We start from the raw sequence: 13,709 nt of genomic DNA, 5'->3' as shown, positions 1-13,709 counted from the left end.
AGACACTGTACTTCCTGGATAACGTGTTCTGTTGCTAGACGTGCATTGCCGGCCCAGTTGATTGCGGTGTTGCTGCAGCTTTTGCAAACGATAGGCAGCACTCCTTGTCGTTAACGTTCAGTGCCTCGGAGGCACCTGGACATAGCAAATTGTGAGGCCAGGCCGACGCTAGTCTGTAGAACATGATGCGAGCGTCCTAGTGGGGACCCGCGAGTGCTGCGTTCTCGGTTCTTCTCAAGGGAATCCAGCTATACATTCTTGTGGATCGTGCATCTCAAGAGCGCAAGCAGCACGGCAGCATTATCGCGGGAACAGCAAAACGATGCATCGGCCGGGAATCGAACCCGGGCCGCCCGCGTGGCAGGCGAGCATTCTACCACTGAACCACCGATGCTCGGGCCAGTAGTAACTTCACGCTGCTTGCCGAGCAGATGTCTCAAGGGAAAGTGGGACTGCCGTCAAGCGCCGTAGCATTCTGTCGAGAAGATGCTGCAGGCGCTGAATCCTGCACTGCACTGCTTAAATATGCCGCCAGAACGCGGTCCTCTGCGTACTCTTGCGTCGCCGGTGCCGGCACCGACTCTTGCCAAAGGATGCGAAATGTGCGCGGATACGCCGTCCGAATGCGGCTGGATGTTCTCCCCTAGCCTACCTCGAAATGCGCCTGCCAGGTACGATCACCTTCGGCCGCTGCCGACAGGCGGGAAGCCGACACAGCGCGGCGTCGGGGCGCTTCCTTGTGCGGTGGTGGTGTAATGGTCAGCATAGTTGCCTTCCAAGCAGTTGATCCGGGTTCGATTCCCGGCCACCGCAACAGGCTTTTTAATTTCGCGTATGAGTACTTTCGCCACGTGCCCTTAAATTAATGTTTTTTTTCCCCCTTCTTACTCGCTGCAGACCAGCCTATAGTGTGTCTCGACTTGTCTCAGCTGACGCGAGAGCTGACGCTCTCAAATCGGCCTATATCAAAACGACAAGCACGAGAAACGACTGAGAGAGGTAAGGAGAGGCGAGGCGATGGGCACACAGCACTCCCCCTTCCTTTCACGGTGGCGTGTCCATGACCGAATCGGGTTGTAGCTCCAAAAACAAAGGAGAAAGAAAAAACAGGAAGTAAAACTGCCAACGGTACCCTGTGTCCCCATGCGCTCACCCGCCCAAGTACTGACAAGGGCCAAAGTTGTTACAAATCGGCAATCGGACATTTTCTTTCATCTTGTCTTTATCGGTTGAGAACCAGTGTATTCAACATATTATGGCCATTGCCGAGTGAATGCTGTAGCGCTTCCCGACAAGTCGGGTTCGGATCCTCTGTCAACTTCCACGCAGGGTGATGATCTTTTGGTCATCACACTCGCCTGCTGAAATCGGCGCTGCCTTTTCGTAGTAGTAAAAGACTAGTGGCCCGTGGGGGGATCGAACCCACGACCTTCGCGTTATTAGCACGACGCTCTAACCAACTGAGCTAACGGGCCTCGGCAGATGCAGTTGCTCAGCCCTGCGCTGGAAACGTATGGCATGAAGCCGTACACCATTTCTATGGTCGTCGGACGTCTGCTTCCCTCGTCTATATTCTGCTGACGGTCACGAAACAGTAGCTATATTGCGAGCAGGACGGGAAACGGCAGCTCGGTCAGCTCAAACTTGTCACAGTTCGTGTGGAAAAAATTCCGTTCCGGTACCGGGAATCGAACCCGGGCCTCCTGGGTGAAAGCCAGGTATCCTAGCTACTAGACCACACCGGATGTGGGGGTGTCTTCGCCGGTTCGGACGGTCGCTTGTCGCATTTCGTGTCGTGTCCCGCGTCGGCGCCCTTCTCTCTTTGCGAGCGTCTTTGCGCTTACTCACTGGCAAGGCGCGCACCTCAAACGTCTCAGAGCAATGCTTTTGGCTTCATGCTGTGCTGGGAGAAGAGGGAAAGGGAAGCTGTAAGTAGCAGTAACAGGGAGTAAACATTTTCCCGCTGAAGCGTTGAAACCGTTGTGGATAACAAACAAGAAATAAGTTGGTGCCCTAGCAACAGCATCACCATCAGTCACAGAAAATTAAATGCCCCGGGTGAGGATCGAACTCACGACCTTAAGATTATGAGACTTACGCGCTGCCTACTGCGCTACCGAGGCACGGGCGAACCGTTTTTCCTGGAAACTGGGTAAGTACCATACCCAATGTTAGACGTAAAGACACTGTACTTCCTGGATAACGTGTTCTGTTGCTAGACGTGCATTGCCGGCCCAGTTGATTGCGGTGTTGCTGCAGCTTTTGCAAACGATAGGCAGCACTCCTTGTCGTTAACGTTCAGTGCCTCGGAGGCACCTGGACATAGCAAATTGTGAGGCCAGGCCGACGCTAGTCTGTAGAACATGATGCGAGCGTCCTAGTGGGGACCCGCGAGTGCTGCGTTCTCGGTTCTTCTCAAGGGAATCCAGCTATACATTCTTGTGGATCGTGCATCTCAAGAGCGCAAGCAGCACGGCAGCATTATCGCGGGAACAGCAAAACGATGCATCGGCCGGGAATCGAACCCGGGCCGCCCGCGTGGCAGGCGAGCATTCTACCACTGAACCACCGATGCTCGGGCCAGTAGTAACTTCACGCTGCTTGCCGAGCAGATGTCTCAAGGGAAAGTGGGACTGCCGTCAAGCGCCGTAGCATTCTGTCGAGAAGATGCTGCAGGCGCTGAATCCTGCACTGCACTGCTTAAATATGCCGCCAGAACGCGGTCCTCTGCGTACTCTTGCGTCGCCGGTGCCGGCACCGACTCTTGCCAAAGGATGCGAAATGTGCGCGGATACGCCGTCCGAATGCGGCTGGATGTTCTCCCCTAGCCTACCTCGAAATGCGCCTGCCAGGTACGATCACCTTCGGCCGCTGCCGACAGGCGGGAAGCCGACACAGCGCGGCGTCGGGGCGCTTCCTTGTGCGGTGGTGGTGTAATGGTCAGCATAGTTGCCTTCCAAGCAGTTGATCCGGTTTCGATTCCCGGCCACCGCAACAGGCTTTTTAATTTCGCGTATGAGTACTTTCGCCACGTGCCCTTAAATTAATGTTTTTTTTCCCCCTTCTTACTCGCTGCAGACCAGCCTATAGTGTGTCTCGACTTGTCTCGACTTTGCTCAGCTGACGCGAGAGCTGACGCTCTCAAATCGGCCTATATCAAAACGACAAGCACGAGAAACGACTGAGAGAGGTAAGGAGAGGCGAGGCGATGGGCACACAGCACTCCCCCTTCCTTTCACGGTGGCGTGTCCATGACCGAATCGGGTTGTAGCTCCAAAAACAAAGGAGAAAGAAAAAACAGGAAGTAAAACTGCCAACGGTACCCTGTGTCCCCATGCGCTCACCCGCCCAAGTACTGACAAGGGCCAAAGTTGTTACAAATCGGCAATCGGACATTTTCTTTCATCTTGTCTTTATCGGTTGAGAACCAGTGTATTCAACATATTATGGCCATTGCCGAGTGAATGCTGTAGCGCTTCCCGACAAGTCGGGTTCGGATCCTCTGTCAACTTCCACGCAGGGTGATGATCTTTTGGTCATCACACTCGCCTGCTGAAATCGGCGCTGCCTTTTCGTAGTAGTAAAAGACTAGTGGCCCGTGGGGGGATCGAACCCACGACCTTCGCGTTATTAGCACGACGCTCTAACCAACTGAGCTAACGGGCCTCGGCAGATGCAGTTGCTCAGCCCTGCGCTGGAAACGTATGGCATGAAGCCGTACACCATTTCTATGGTCGTCGGACGTCTGCTTCCCTCGTCTATATTCTGCTGACGGTCACGAAACAGTAGCTATATTGCGAGCAGGACGGGAAACGGCAGCTCGGTCAGCTCAAACTTGTCACAGTTCGTGTGGAAAAAATTCCGTTCCGGTACCGGGAATCGAACCCGGGCCTCCTGGGTGAAAGCCAGGTATCCTAGCTACTAGACCACACCGGATGTGGGGGTGTCTTCGCCGGTTCGGACGGTCGCTTGTCGCATTTCGTGTCGTGTCCCGCGTCGGCGCCCTTCTCTCTTTGCGAGCGTCTTTGCGCTTACTCACTGGCAAGGCGCGCACCTCAAACGTCTCAGAGCAATGCTTTTGGCTTCATGCTGTGCTGGGAGAAGAGGGAAAGGGAAGCTGTAAGTAGCAGTAACAGGGAGTAAACATTTTCCCGCTGAAGCGTTGAAACCGTTGTGGATAACAAACAAGAAATAAGTTGGTGCCCTAGCAACAGCATCACCATCAGTCACAGAAAATTAAATGCCCCGGGTGAGGATCGAACTCACGACCTTAAGATTATGAGACTTACGCGCTGCCTACTGCGCTACCGAGGCACGGGCGAACCGTTTTTCCTGGAAACTGGGTAAGTACCATACCCAATGTTAGACGTAAAGACACTGTACTTCCTGGATAACGTGTTCTGTTGCTAGACGTGCATTGCCGGCCCAGTTGATTGCGGTGTTGCTGCAGCTTTTGCAAACGATAGGCAGCACTCCTTGTCGTTAACGTTCAGTGCCTCGGAGGCACCTGGACATAGCAAATTGTGAGGCCAGGCCGACGCTAGTCTGTAGAACATGATGCGAGCGTCCTAGTGGGGACCCGCGAGTGCTGCGTTCTCGGTTCTTCTCAAGGGAATCCAGCTATACATTCTTGTGGATCGTGCATCTCAAGAGCGCAAGCAGCACGGCAGCATTATCGCGGGAACAGCAAAACGATGCATCGGCCGGGAATCGAACCCGGGCCGCCCGCGTGGCAGGCGAGCATTCTACCACTGAACCACCGATGCTCGGGCCAGTAGTAACTTCACGCTGCTTGCCGAGCAGATGTCTCAAGGGAAAGTGGGACTGCCGTCAAGCGCCGTAGCATTCTGTCGAGAAGATGCTGCAGGCGCTGAATCCTGCACTGCACTGCTTAAATATGCCGCCAGAACGCGGTCCTCTGCGTACTCTTGCGTCGCCGGTGCCGGCACCGACTCTTGCCAAAGGATGCGAAATGTGCGCGGATACGCCGTCCGAATGCGGCTGGATGTTCTCCCCTAGCCTACCTCGAAATGCGCCTGCCAGGTACGATCACCTTCGGCCGCTGCCGACAGGCGGGAAGCCGACACAGCGCGGCGTCGGGGCGCTTCCTTGTGCGGTGGTGGTGTAATGGTCAGCATAGTTGCCTTCCAAGCAGTTGATCCGGTTTCGATTCCCGGCCACCGCAACAGGCTTTTTAATTTCGCGTATGAGTACTTTCGCCACGTGCCCTTAAATTAATGTTTTTTTTCCCCCTTCTTACTCGCTGCAGACCAGCCTATAGTGTGTCTCGACTTGTCTCGACTTTGCTCAGCTGACGCGAGAGCTGACGCTCTCAAATCGGCCTATATCAAAACGACAAGCACGAGAAACGACTGAGAGAGGTAAGGAGAGGCGAGGCGATGGGCACACAGCACTCCCCCTTCCTTTCACGGTGGCGTGTCCATGACCGAATCGGGTTGTAGCTCCAAAAACAAAGGAGAAAGAAAAAACAGGAAGTAAAACTGCCAACGGTACCCTGTGTCCCCATGCGCTCACCCGCCCAAGTACTGACAAGGGCCAAAGTTGTTACAAATCGGCAATCGGACATTTTCTTTCATCTTGTCTTTATCGGTTGAGAACCAGTGTATTCAACATATTATGGCCATTGCCGAGTGAATGCTGTAGCGCTTCCCGACAAGTCGGGTTCGGATCCTCTGTCAACTTCCACGCAGGGTGATGATCTTTTGGTCATCACACTCGCCTGCTGAAATCGGCGCTGCCTTTTCGTAGTAGTAAAAGACTAGTGGCCCGTGGGGGGATCGAACCCACGACCTTCGCGTTATTAGCACGACGCTCTAACCAACTGAGCTAACGGGCCTCGGCAGATGCAGTTGCTCAGCCCTGCGCTGGAAACGTATGGCATGAAGCCGTACACCATTTCTATGGTCGTCGGACGTCTGCTTCCCTCGTCTATATTCTGCTGACGGTCACGAAACAGTAGCTATATTGCGAGCAGGACGGGAAACGGCAGCTCGGTCAGCTCAAACTTGTCACAGTTCGTGTGGAAAAAATTCCGTTCCGGTACCGGGAATCGAACCCGGGCCTCCTGGGTGAAAGCCAGGTATCCTAGCTACTAGACCACACCGGATGTGGGGGTGTCTTCGCCGGTTCGGACGGTCGCTTGTCGCATTTCGTGTCGTGTCCCGCGTCGGCGCCCTTCTCTCTTTGCGAGCGTCTTTGCGCTTACTCACTGGCAAGGCGCGCACCTCAAACGTCTCAGAGCAATGCTTTTGGCTTCATGCTGTGCTGGGAGAAGAGGGAAAGGGAAGCTGTAAGTAGCAGTAACAGGGAGTAAACATTTTCCCGCTGAAGCGTTGAAACCGTTGTGGATAACAAACAAGAAATAAGTTGGTGCCCTAGCAACAGCATCACCATCAGTCACAGAAAATTAAATGCCCCGGGTGAGGATCGAACTCACGACCTTAAGATTATGAGACTTACGCGCTGCCTACTGCGCTACCGAGGCACGGGCGAACCGTTTTTCCTGGAAACTGGGTAAGTACCATACCCAATGTTAGACGTAAAGACACTGTACTTCCTGGATAACGTGTTCTGTTGCTAGACGTGCATTGCCGGCCCAGTTGATTGCGGTGTTGCTGCAGCTTTTGCAAACGATAGGCAGCACTCCTTGTCGTTAACGTTCAGTGCCTCGGAGGCACCTGGACATAGCAAATTGTGAGGCCAGGCCGACGCTAGTCTGTAGAACATGATGCGAGCGTCCTAGTGGGGACCCGCGAGTGCTGCGTTCTCGGTTCTTCTCAAGGGAATCCAGCTATACATTCTTGTGGATCGTGCATCTCAAGAGCGCAAGCAGCACGGCAGCATTATCGCGGGAACAGCAAAACGATGCATCGGCCGGGAATCGAACCCGGGCCGCCCGCGTGGCAGGCGAGCATTCTACCACTGAACCACCGATGCTCGGGCCAGTAGTAACTTCACGCTGCTTGCCGAGCAGATGTCTCAAGGGAAAGTGGGACTGCCGTCAAGCGCCGTAGCATTCTGTCGAGAAGATGCTGCAGGCGCTGAATCCTGCACTGCACTGCTTAAATATGCCGCCAGAACGCGGTCCTCTGCGTACTCTTGCGTCGCCGGTGCCGGCACCGACTCTTGCCAAAGGATGCGAAATGTGCGCGGATACGCCGTCCGAATGCGGCTGGATGTTCTCCCCTAGCCTACCTCGAAATGCGCCTGCCAGGTACGATCACCTTCGGCCGCTGCCGACAGGCGGGAAGCCGACACAGCGCGGCGTCGGGGCGCTTCCTTGTGCGGTGGTGGTGTAATGGTCAGCATAGTTGCCTTCCAAGCAGTTGATCCGGTTTCGATTCCCGGCCACCGCAACAGGCTTTTTAATTTCGCGTATGAGTACTTTCGCCACGTGCCCTTAAATTAATGTTTTTTTTCCCCCTTCTTACTCGCTGCAGACCAGCCTATAGTGTGTCTCGACTTGTCTCGACTTTGCTCAGCTGACGCGAGAGCTGACGCTCTCAAATCGGCCTATATCAAAACGACAAGCACGAGAAACGACTGAGAGAGGTAAGGAGAGGCGAGGCGATGGGCACACAGCACTCCCCCTTCCTTTCACGGTGGCGTGTCCATGACCGAATCGGGTTGTAGCTCCAAAAACAAAGGAGAAAGAAAAAACAGGAAGTAAAACTGCCAACGGTACCCTGTGTCCCCATGCGCTCACCCGCCCAAGTACTGACAAGGGCCAAAGTTGTTACAAATCGGCAATCGGACATTTTCTTTCATCTTGTCTTTATCGGTTGAGAACCAGTGTATTCAACATATTATGGCCATTGCCGAGTGAATGCTGTAGCGCTTCCCGACAAGTCGGGTTCGGATCCTCTGTCAACTTCCACGCAGGGTGATGATCTTTTGGTCATCACACTCGCCTGCTGAAATCGGCGCTGCCTTTTCGTAGTAGTAAAAGACTAGTGGCCCGTGGGGGGATCGAACCCACGACCTTCGCGTTATTAGCACGACGCTCTAACCAACTGAGCTAACGGGCCTCGGCAGATGCAGTTGCTCAGCCCTGCGCTGGAAACGTATGGCATGAAGCCGTACACCATTTCTATGGTCGTCGGACGTCTGCTTCCCTCGTCTATATTCTGCTGACGGTCACGAAACAGTAGCTATATTGCGAGCAGGACGGGAAACGGCAGCTCGGTCAGCTCAAACTTGTCACAGTTCGTGTGGAAAAAATTCCGTTCCGGTACCGGGAATCGAACCCGGGCCTCCTGGGTGAAAGCCAGGTATCCTAGCTACTAGACCACACCGGATGTGGGGGTGTCTTCGCCGGTTCGGACGGTCGCTTGTCGCATTTCGTGTCGTGTCCCGCGTCGGCGCCCTTCTCTCTTTGCGAGCGTCTTTGCGCTTACTCACTGGCAAGGCGCGCACCTCAAACGTCTCAGAGCAATGCTTTTGGCTTCATGCTGTGCTGGGAGAAGAGGGAAAGGGAAGCTGTAAGTAGCAGTAACAGGGAGTAAACATTTTCCCGCTGAAGCGTTGAAACCGTTGTGGATAACAAACAAGAAATAAGTTGGTGCCCTAGCAACAGCATCACCATCAGTCACAGAAAATTAAATGCCCCGGGTGAGGATCGAACTCACGACCTTAAGATTATGAGACTTACGCGCTGCCTACTGCGCTACCGAGGCACGGGCGAACCGTTTTTCCTGGAAACTGGGTAAGTACCATACCCAATGTTAGACGTAAAGACACTGTACTTCCTGGATAACGTGTTCTGTTGCTAGACGTGCATTGCCGGCCCAGTTGATTGCGGTGTTGCTGCAGCTTTTGCAAACGATAGGCAGCACTCCTTGTCGTTAACGTTCAGTGCCTCGGAGGCACCTGGACATAGCAAATTGTGAGGCCAGGCCGACGCTAGTCTGTAGAACATGATGCGAGCGTCCTAGTGGGGACCCGCGAGTGCTGCGTTCTCGGTTCTTCTCAAGGGAATCCAGCTATACATTCTTGTGGATCGTGCATCTCAAGAGCGCAAGCAGCACGGCAGCATTATCGCGGGAACAGCAAAACGATGCATCGGCCGGGAATCGAACCCGGGCCGCCCGCGTGGCAGGCGAGCATTCTACCACTGAACCACCGATGCTCGGGCCAGTAGTAACTTCACGCTGCTTGCCGAGCAGATGTCTCAAGGGAAAGTGGGACTGCCGTCAAGCGCCGTAGCATTCTGTCGAGAAGATGCTGCAGGCGCTGAATCCTGCACTGCACTGCTTAAATATGCCGCCAGAACGCGGTCCTCTGCGTACTCTTGCGTCGCCGGTGCCGGCACCGACTCTTGCCAAAGGATGCGAAATGTGCGCGGATACGCCGTCCGAATGCGGCTGGATGTTCTCCCCTAGCCTACCTCGAAATGCGCCTGCCAGGTACGATCACCTTCGGCCGCTGCCGACAGGCGGGAAGCCGACACAGCGCGGCGTCGGGGCGCTTCCTTGTGCGGTGGTGGTGTAATGGTCAGCATAGTTGCCTTCCAAGCAGTTGATCCGGGTTCGATTCCCGGCCACCGCAACAGGCTTTTTAATTTCGCGTATGAGTACTTTCGCCACGTGCCCTTAAATTAATGTTTTTTTTCCCCCTTCTTACTCGCTGCAGACCAGCCTATAGTGTGTCTCGACTTGTCTCAGCTGACGCGAGAGCTGACGCTCTCAAATCGGCCTATATCAAAACGACAAGCACGAGAAACGACTGAGAGAGGTAAGGAGAGGCGAGGCGATGGGCACACAGCACTCCCCCTTCCTTTCACGGTGGCGTGTCCATGACCGAATCGGGTTGTAGCTCCAAAAACAAAGGAGAAAGAAAAAACAGGAAGTAAAACTGCCAACGGTACCCTGTGTCCCCATGCGCTCACCCGCCCAAGTACTGACAAGGGCCAAAGTTGTTACAAATCGGCAATCGGACATTTTCTTTCATCTTGTCTTTATCGGTTGAGAACCAGTGTATTCAACATATTATGGCCATTGCCGAGTGAATGCTGTAGCGCTTCCCGACAAGTCGGGTTCGGATCCTCTGTCAACTTCCACGCAGGGTGATGATCTTTTGGTCATCACACTCGCCTGCTGAAATCGGCGCTGCCTTTTCGTAGTAGTAAAAGACTAGTGGCCCGTGGGGGGATCGAACCCACGACCTTCGCGTTATTAGCACGACGCTCTAACCAACTGAGCTAACGGGCCTCGGCAGATGCAGTTGCTCAGCCCTGCGCTGGAAACGTATGGCATGAAGCCGTACACCATTTCTATGGTCGTCGGACGTCTGCTTCCCTCGTCTATATTCTGCTGACGGTCACGAAACAGTAGCTATATTGCGAGCAGGACGGGAAACGGCAGCTCGGTCAGCTCAAACTTGTCACAGTTCGTGTGGAAAAAATTCCGTTCCGGTACCGGGAATCGAACCCGGGCCTCCTGGGTGAAAGCCAGGTATCCTAGCTACTAGACCACACCGGATGTGGGGGTGTCTTCGCCGGTTCGGACGGTCGCTTGTCGCATTTCGTGTCGTGTCCCGCGTCGGCGCCCTTCTCTCTTTGCGAGCGTCTTTGCGCTTACTCACTGGCAAGGCGCGCACCTCAAACGTCTCAGAGCAATGCTTTTGGCTTCATGCTGTGCTGGGAGAAGAGGGAAAGGGAAGCTGTAAGTAGCAGTAACAGGGAGTAAACATTTTCCCGCTGAAGCGTTGAAACCGTTGTGGATAACAAACAAGAAATAAGTTGGTGCCCTAGCAACAGCATCACCATCAGTCACAGAAAATTAAATGCCCCGGGTGAGGATCGAACTCACGACCTTAAGATTATGAGACTTACGCGCTGCCTACTGCGCTACCGAGGCACGGGCGAACCGTTTTTCCTGGAAACTGGGTAAGTACCATACCCAATGTTAGACGTAAAGACACTGTACTTCCTGGATAACGTGTTCTGTTGCTAGACGTGCATTGCCGGCCCAGTTGATTGCGGTGTTGCTGCAGCTTTTGCAAACGATAGGCAGCACTCCTTGTCGTTAACGTTCAGTGCCTCGGAGGCACCTGGACATAGCAAATTGTGAGGCCAGGCCGACGCTAGTCTGTAGAACATGATGCGAGCGTCCTAGTGGGGACCCGCGAGTGCTGCGTTCTCGGTTCTTCTCAAGGGAATCCAGCTATACATTCTTGTGGATCGTGCATCTCAAGAGCGCAAGCAGCACGGCAGCATTATCGCGGGAACAGCAAAACGATGCATCGGCCGGGAATCGAACCCGGGCCGCCCGCGTGGCAGGCGAGCATTCTACCACTGAACCACCGATGCTCGGGCCAGTAGTAACTTCACGCTGCTTGCCGAGCAGATGTCTCAAGGGAAAGTGGGACTGCCGTCAAGCGCCGTAGCATTCTGTCGAGAAGATGCTGCAGGCGCTGAATCCTGCACTGCACTGCTTAAATATGCCGCCAGAACGCGGTCCTCTGCGTACTCTTGCGTCGCCGGTGCCGGCACCGACTCTTGCCAAAGGATGCGAAATGTGCGCGGATACGCCGTCCGAATGCGGCTGGATGTTCTCCCCTAGCCTACCTCGAAATGCGCCTGCCAGGTACGATCACCTTCGGCCGCTGCCGACAGGCGGGAAGCCGACACAGCGCGGCGTCGGGGCGCTTCCTTGTGCGGTGGTGGTGTAATGGTCAGCATAGTTGCCTTCCAAGCAGTTGATCCGGGTTCGATTCCCGGCCACCGCAACAGGCTTTTTAATTTCGCGTATGAGTACTTTCGCCACGTGCCCTTAAATTAATGTTTTTTTTCCCCCTTCTTACTCGCTGCAGACCAGCCTATAGTGTGTCTCGACTTGTCTCGACTTTGCTCAGCTGACGCGAGAGCTGACGCTCTCAAATCGGCCTATATCAAAACGACAAGCACGAGAAACGACTGAGAGAGGTAAGGAGAGGCGAGGCGATGGGCACACAGCACTCCCCCTTCCTTTCACGGTGGCGTGTCCATGACCGAATCGGGTTGTAGCTCCAAAAACAAAGGAGAAAGAAAAAACAGGAAGTAAAACTGCCAACGGTACCCTGTGTCCCCATGCGCTCACCCGCCCAAGTACTGACAAGGGCCAAAGTTGTTACAAATCGGCAATCGGACATTTTCTTTCATCTTGTCTTTATCGGTTGAGAACCAGTGTATTCAACATATTATGGCCATTGCCGAGTGAATGCTGTAGCGCTTCCCGACAAGTCGGGTTCGGATCCTCTGTCAACTTCCACGCAGGGTGATGATCTTTTGGTCATCACACTCGCCTGCTGAAATCGGCGCTGCCTTTTCGTAGTAGTAAAAGACTAGTGGCCCGTGGGGGGATCGAACCCACGACCTTCGCGTTATTAGCACGACGCTCTAACCAACTGAGCTAACGGGCCTCGGCAGATGCAGTTGCTCAGCCCTGCGCTGGAAACGTATGGCATGAAGCCGTACACCATTTCTATGGTCGTCGGACGTCTGCTTCCCTCGTCTATATTCTGCTGACGGTCACGAAACAGTAGCTATATTGCGAGCAGGACGGGAAACGGCAGCTCGGTCAGCTCAAACTTGTCACAGTTCGTGTGGAAAAAATTCCGTTCCGGTACCGGGAATCGAACCCGGGCCTCCTGGGTGAAAGCCAGGTATCCTAGCTACTAGACCACACCGGATGTGGGGGTGTCTTCGCCGGTTCGGACGGTCGCTTGTCGCATTTCGTGTCGTGTCCCGCGTCGGCGCCCTTCTCTCTTTGCGAGCGTCTTTGCGCTTACTCACTGGCAAGGCGCGCACCTCAAACGTCTCAGAGCAATGCTTTTGGCTTCATGCTGTGCTGGGAGAAGAGGGAAAGGGAAGCTGTAAGTAGCAGTAACAGGGAGTAAACATTTTCCCGCTGAAGCGTTGAAACCGTTGTGGATAACAAACAAGAAATAAGTTGGTGCCCTAGCAACAGCATCACCATCAGTCACAGAAAATTAAATGCCCCGGGTGAGGATCGAACTCACGACCTTAAGATTATGAGACTTACGCGCTGCCTACTGCGCTACCGAGGCACGGGCGAACCGTTTTTCCTGGAAACTGGGTAAGTTCATACCCAATGTTAGACGTAAAGACACTGTACTTCCTGGATAACGTGTTCTGTTGCTAGACGTGCATTGCCGGCCCAGTTGATTGCGGTGTTGCTGCAGCTTTTGCAAACGATAGGCAGCACTCCTTGTCGTTAACGTTCAGTGCCTCGGAGGCACCTGGACATAGCAAATTGTGAGGCCAGGCCGACGCTAGTCTGTAGAACATGATGCGAGCGTCCTAGTGGGGACCCGCGAGTGCTGCGTTCTCGGTTCTTCTCAAGGGAATCCAGCTATACATTCTTGTGGATCGTGCATCTCAAGAGCGCAAGCAGCACGGCAGCATTATCGCGGGAACAGCAAAACGATGCATCGGCCGGGAATCGAACCCGGGCCGCCCGCGTGGCAGGCGAGCATTCTACCACTGAACCACCGATGCTCGGGCCAGTAGTAACTTCACGCTGCTTGCCGAGCAGATGTCTCAAGGGAAAGTGGGACTGCCGTCAAGCGCCGTAGCATTCTGTCGAGAAGATGCTGCAGGCGCTGAATCCTGCACTGCACTGCTTAAATATGCCGCCAGAACGCGGTCCTCTGCGTACTCTTGCGTCGCCGGTGCCGGCACCGACTCT

General features: G+C 54.3%; 31 non-coding genes across 31 annotated transcripts; 6 read left to right on the top strand and 25 right to left on the bottom strand.

Annotated features, from left to right (window-relative positions):
• Positions 1-323: 323 nt before the first annotated feature.
• Positions 324-394, bottom strand: Trnag-gcc (transfer RNA glycine (anticodon GCC)). The gene has a single exon. It is a non-coding gene; the product is annotated as a tRNA-Gly (tRNA).
• Positions 395-741: 347 nt separating this feature from the next.
• On the top strand, positions 742-813 carry Trnag-ucc (transfer RNA glycine (anticodon UCC)). The gene has a single exon. It is a non-coding gene; the product is annotated as a tRNA-Gly (tRNA).
• Positions 814-1,401: 588 nt separating this feature from the next.
• Trnai-aau (transfer RNA isoleucine (anticodon AAU)) lies at positions 1,402-1,475 on the bottom strand. Its single transcript has one exon. It is a non-coding gene; the product is annotated as a tRNA-Ile (tRNA).
• A 198-nt stretch (positions 1,476-1,673) lies between these two features.
• Trnae-uuc (transfer RNA glutamic acid (anticodon UUC)) lies at positions 1,674-1,745 on the bottom strand. The gene has a single exon. It is a non-coding gene; the product is annotated as a tRNA-Glu (tRNA).
• Positions 1,746-2,050: 305 nt separating this feature from the next.
• On the bottom strand, positions 2,051-2,123 carry Trnam-cau (transfer RNA methionine (anticodon CAU)). The gene has a single exon. It is a non-coding gene; the product is annotated as a tRNA-Met (tRNA).
• A 381-nt stretch (positions 2,124-2,504) lies between these two features.
• Positions 2,505-2,575, bottom strand: Trnag-gcc (transfer RNA glycine (anticodon GCC)). Its single transcript has one exon. It is a non-coding gene; the product is annotated as a tRNA-Gly (tRNA).
• Positions 2,576-2,922: 347 nt separating this feature from the next.
• On the top strand, positions 2,923-2,994 carry Trnag-ucc (transfer RNA glycine (anticodon UCC)). The gene has a single exon. It is a non-coding gene; the product is annotated as a tRNA-Gly (tRNA).
• A 598-nt stretch (positions 2,995-3,592) lies between these two features.
• On the bottom strand, positions 3,593-3,666 carry Trnai-aau (transfer RNA isoleucine (anticodon AAU)). Its single transcript has one exon. It is a non-coding gene; the product is annotated as a tRNA-Ile (tRNA).
• A 198-nt stretch (positions 3,667-3,864) lies between these two features.
• On the bottom strand, positions 3,865-3,936 carry Trnae-uuc (transfer RNA glutamic acid (anticodon UUC)). The gene has a single exon. It is a non-coding gene; the product is annotated as a tRNA-Glu (tRNA).
• Positions 3,937-4,241: 305 nt separating this feature from the next.
• On the bottom strand, positions 4,242-4,314 carry Trnam-cau (transfer RNA methionine (anticodon CAU)). Its single transcript has one exon. It is a non-coding gene; the product is annotated as a tRNA-Met (tRNA).
• Positions 4,315-4,695: 381 nt separating this feature from the next.
• Trnag-gcc (transfer RNA glycine (anticodon GCC)) lies at positions 4,696-4,766 on the bottom strand. The gene has a single exon. It is a non-coding gene; the product is annotated as a tRNA-Gly (tRNA).
• Positions 4,767-5,113: 347 nt separating this feature from the next.
• Trnag-ucc (transfer RNA glycine (anticodon UCC)) lies at positions 5,114-5,185 on the top strand. The gene has a single exon. It is a non-coding gene; the product is annotated as a tRNA-Gly (tRNA).
• Positions 5,186-5,783: 598 nt separating this feature from the next.
• Trnai-aau (transfer RNA isoleucine (anticodon AAU)) lies at positions 5,784-5,857 on the bottom strand. The gene has a single exon. It is a non-coding gene; the product is annotated as a tRNA-Ile (tRNA).
• A 198-nt stretch (positions 5,858-6,055) lies between these two features.
• Positions 6,056-6,127, bottom strand: Trnae-uuc (transfer RNA glutamic acid (anticodon UUC)). Its single transcript has one exon. It is a non-coding gene; the product is annotated as a tRNA-Glu (tRNA).
• Positions 6,128-6,432: 305 nt separating this feature from the next.
• Trnam-cau (transfer RNA methionine (anticodon CAU)) lies at positions 6,433-6,505 on the bottom strand. Its single transcript has one exon. It is a non-coding gene; the product is annotated as a tRNA-Met (tRNA).
• Positions 6,506-6,886: 381 nt separating this feature from the next.
• Trnag-gcc (transfer RNA glycine (anticodon GCC)) lies at positions 6,887-6,957 on the bottom strand. Its single transcript has one exon. It is a non-coding gene; the product is annotated as a tRNA-Gly (tRNA).
• A 347-nt stretch (positions 6,958-7,304) lies between these two features.
• Positions 7,305-7,376, top strand: Trnag-ucc (transfer RNA glycine (anticodon UCC)). Its single transcript has one exon. It is a non-coding gene; the product is annotated as a tRNA-Gly (tRNA).
• A 598-nt stretch (positions 7,377-7,974) lies between these two features.
• On the bottom strand, positions 7,975-8,048 carry Trnai-aau (transfer RNA isoleucine (anticodon AAU)). Its single transcript has one exon. It is a non-coding gene; the product is annotated as a tRNA-Ile (tRNA).
• Positions 8,049-8,246: 198 nt separating this feature from the next.
• Trnae-uuc (transfer RNA glutamic acid (anticodon UUC)) lies at positions 8,247-8,318 on the bottom strand. The gene has a single exon. It is a non-coding gene; the product is annotated as a tRNA-Glu (tRNA).
• A 305-nt stretch (positions 8,319-8,623) lies between these two features.
• Trnam-cau (transfer RNA methionine (anticodon CAU)) lies at positions 8,624-8,696 on the bottom strand. Its single transcript has one exon. It is a non-coding gene; the product is annotated as a tRNA-Met (tRNA).
• Positions 8,697-9,077: 381 nt separating this feature from the next.
• Positions 9,078-9,148, bottom strand: Trnag-gcc (transfer RNA glycine (anticodon GCC)). The gene has a single exon. It is a non-coding gene; the product is annotated as a tRNA-Gly (tRNA).
• Positions 9,149-9,495: 347 nt separating this feature from the next.
• On the top strand, positions 9,496-9,567 carry Trnag-ucc (transfer RNA glycine (anticodon UCC)). Its single transcript has one exon. It is a non-coding gene; the product is annotated as a tRNA-Gly (tRNA).
• Positions 9,568-10,155: 588 nt separating this feature from the next.
• Trnai-aau (transfer RNA isoleucine (anticodon AAU)) lies at positions 10,156-10,229 on the bottom strand. The gene has a single exon. It is a non-coding gene; the product is annotated as a tRNA-Ile (tRNA).
• Positions 10,230-10,427: 198 nt separating this feature from the next.
• On the bottom strand, positions 10,428-10,499 carry Trnae-uuc (transfer RNA glutamic acid (anticodon UUC)). The gene has a single exon. It is a non-coding gene; the product is annotated as a tRNA-Glu (tRNA).
• A 305-nt stretch (positions 10,500-10,804) lies between these two features.
• Trnam-cau (transfer RNA methionine (anticodon CAU)) lies at positions 10,805-10,877 on the bottom strand. Its single transcript has one exon. It is a non-coding gene; the product is annotated as a tRNA-Met (tRNA).
• Positions 10,878-11,258: 381 nt separating this feature from the next.
• Trnag-gcc (transfer RNA glycine (anticodon GCC)) lies at positions 11,259-11,329 on the bottom strand. Its single transcript has one exon. It is a non-coding gene; the product is annotated as a tRNA-Gly (tRNA).
• Positions 11,330-11,676: 347 nt separating this feature from the next.
• On the top strand, positions 11,677-11,748 carry Trnag-ucc (transfer RNA glycine (anticodon UCC)). The gene has a single exon. It is a non-coding gene; the product is annotated as a tRNA-Gly (tRNA).
• Positions 11,749-12,346: 598 nt separating this feature from the next.
• Positions 12,347-12,420, bottom strand: Trnai-aau (transfer RNA isoleucine (anticodon AAU)). The gene has a single exon. It is a non-coding gene; the product is annotated as a tRNA-Ile (tRNA).
• Positions 12,421-12,618: 198 nt separating this feature from the next.
• Positions 12,619-12,690, bottom strand: Trnae-uuc (transfer RNA glutamic acid (anticodon UUC)). The gene has a single exon. It is a non-coding gene; the product is annotated as a tRNA-Glu (tRNA).
• A 305-nt stretch (positions 12,691-12,995) lies between these two features.
• On the bottom strand, positions 12,996-13,068 carry Trnam-cau (transfer RNA methionine (anticodon CAU)). The gene has a single exon. It is a non-coding gene; the product is annotated as a tRNA-Met (tRNA).
• Positions 13,069-13,448: 380 nt separating this feature from the next.
• On the bottom strand, positions 13,449-13,519 carry Trnag-gcc (transfer RNA glycine (anticodon GCC)). The gene has a single exon. It is a non-coding gene; the product is annotated as a tRNA-Gly (tRNA).
• Positions 13,520-13,709: the final 190 nt, after the last annotated feature.

This window comes from Schistocerca nitens, unplaced genomic scaffold, assembly GCF_023898315.1.
Source record: "Schistocerca nitens isolate TAMUIC-IGC-003100 unplaced genomic scaffold, iqSchNite1.1 HiC_scaffold_226, whole genome shotgun sequence".
Classification (NCBI taxonomy): domain Eukaryota; kingdom Metazoa; phylum Arthropoda; class Insecta; order Orthoptera; family Acrididae; genus Schistocerca; species Schistocerca nitens.
The sequence above is the reverse complement of the archived record's forward strand: the minus strand, read 5'-3'. Positions and strand labels throughout refer to the sequence as shown.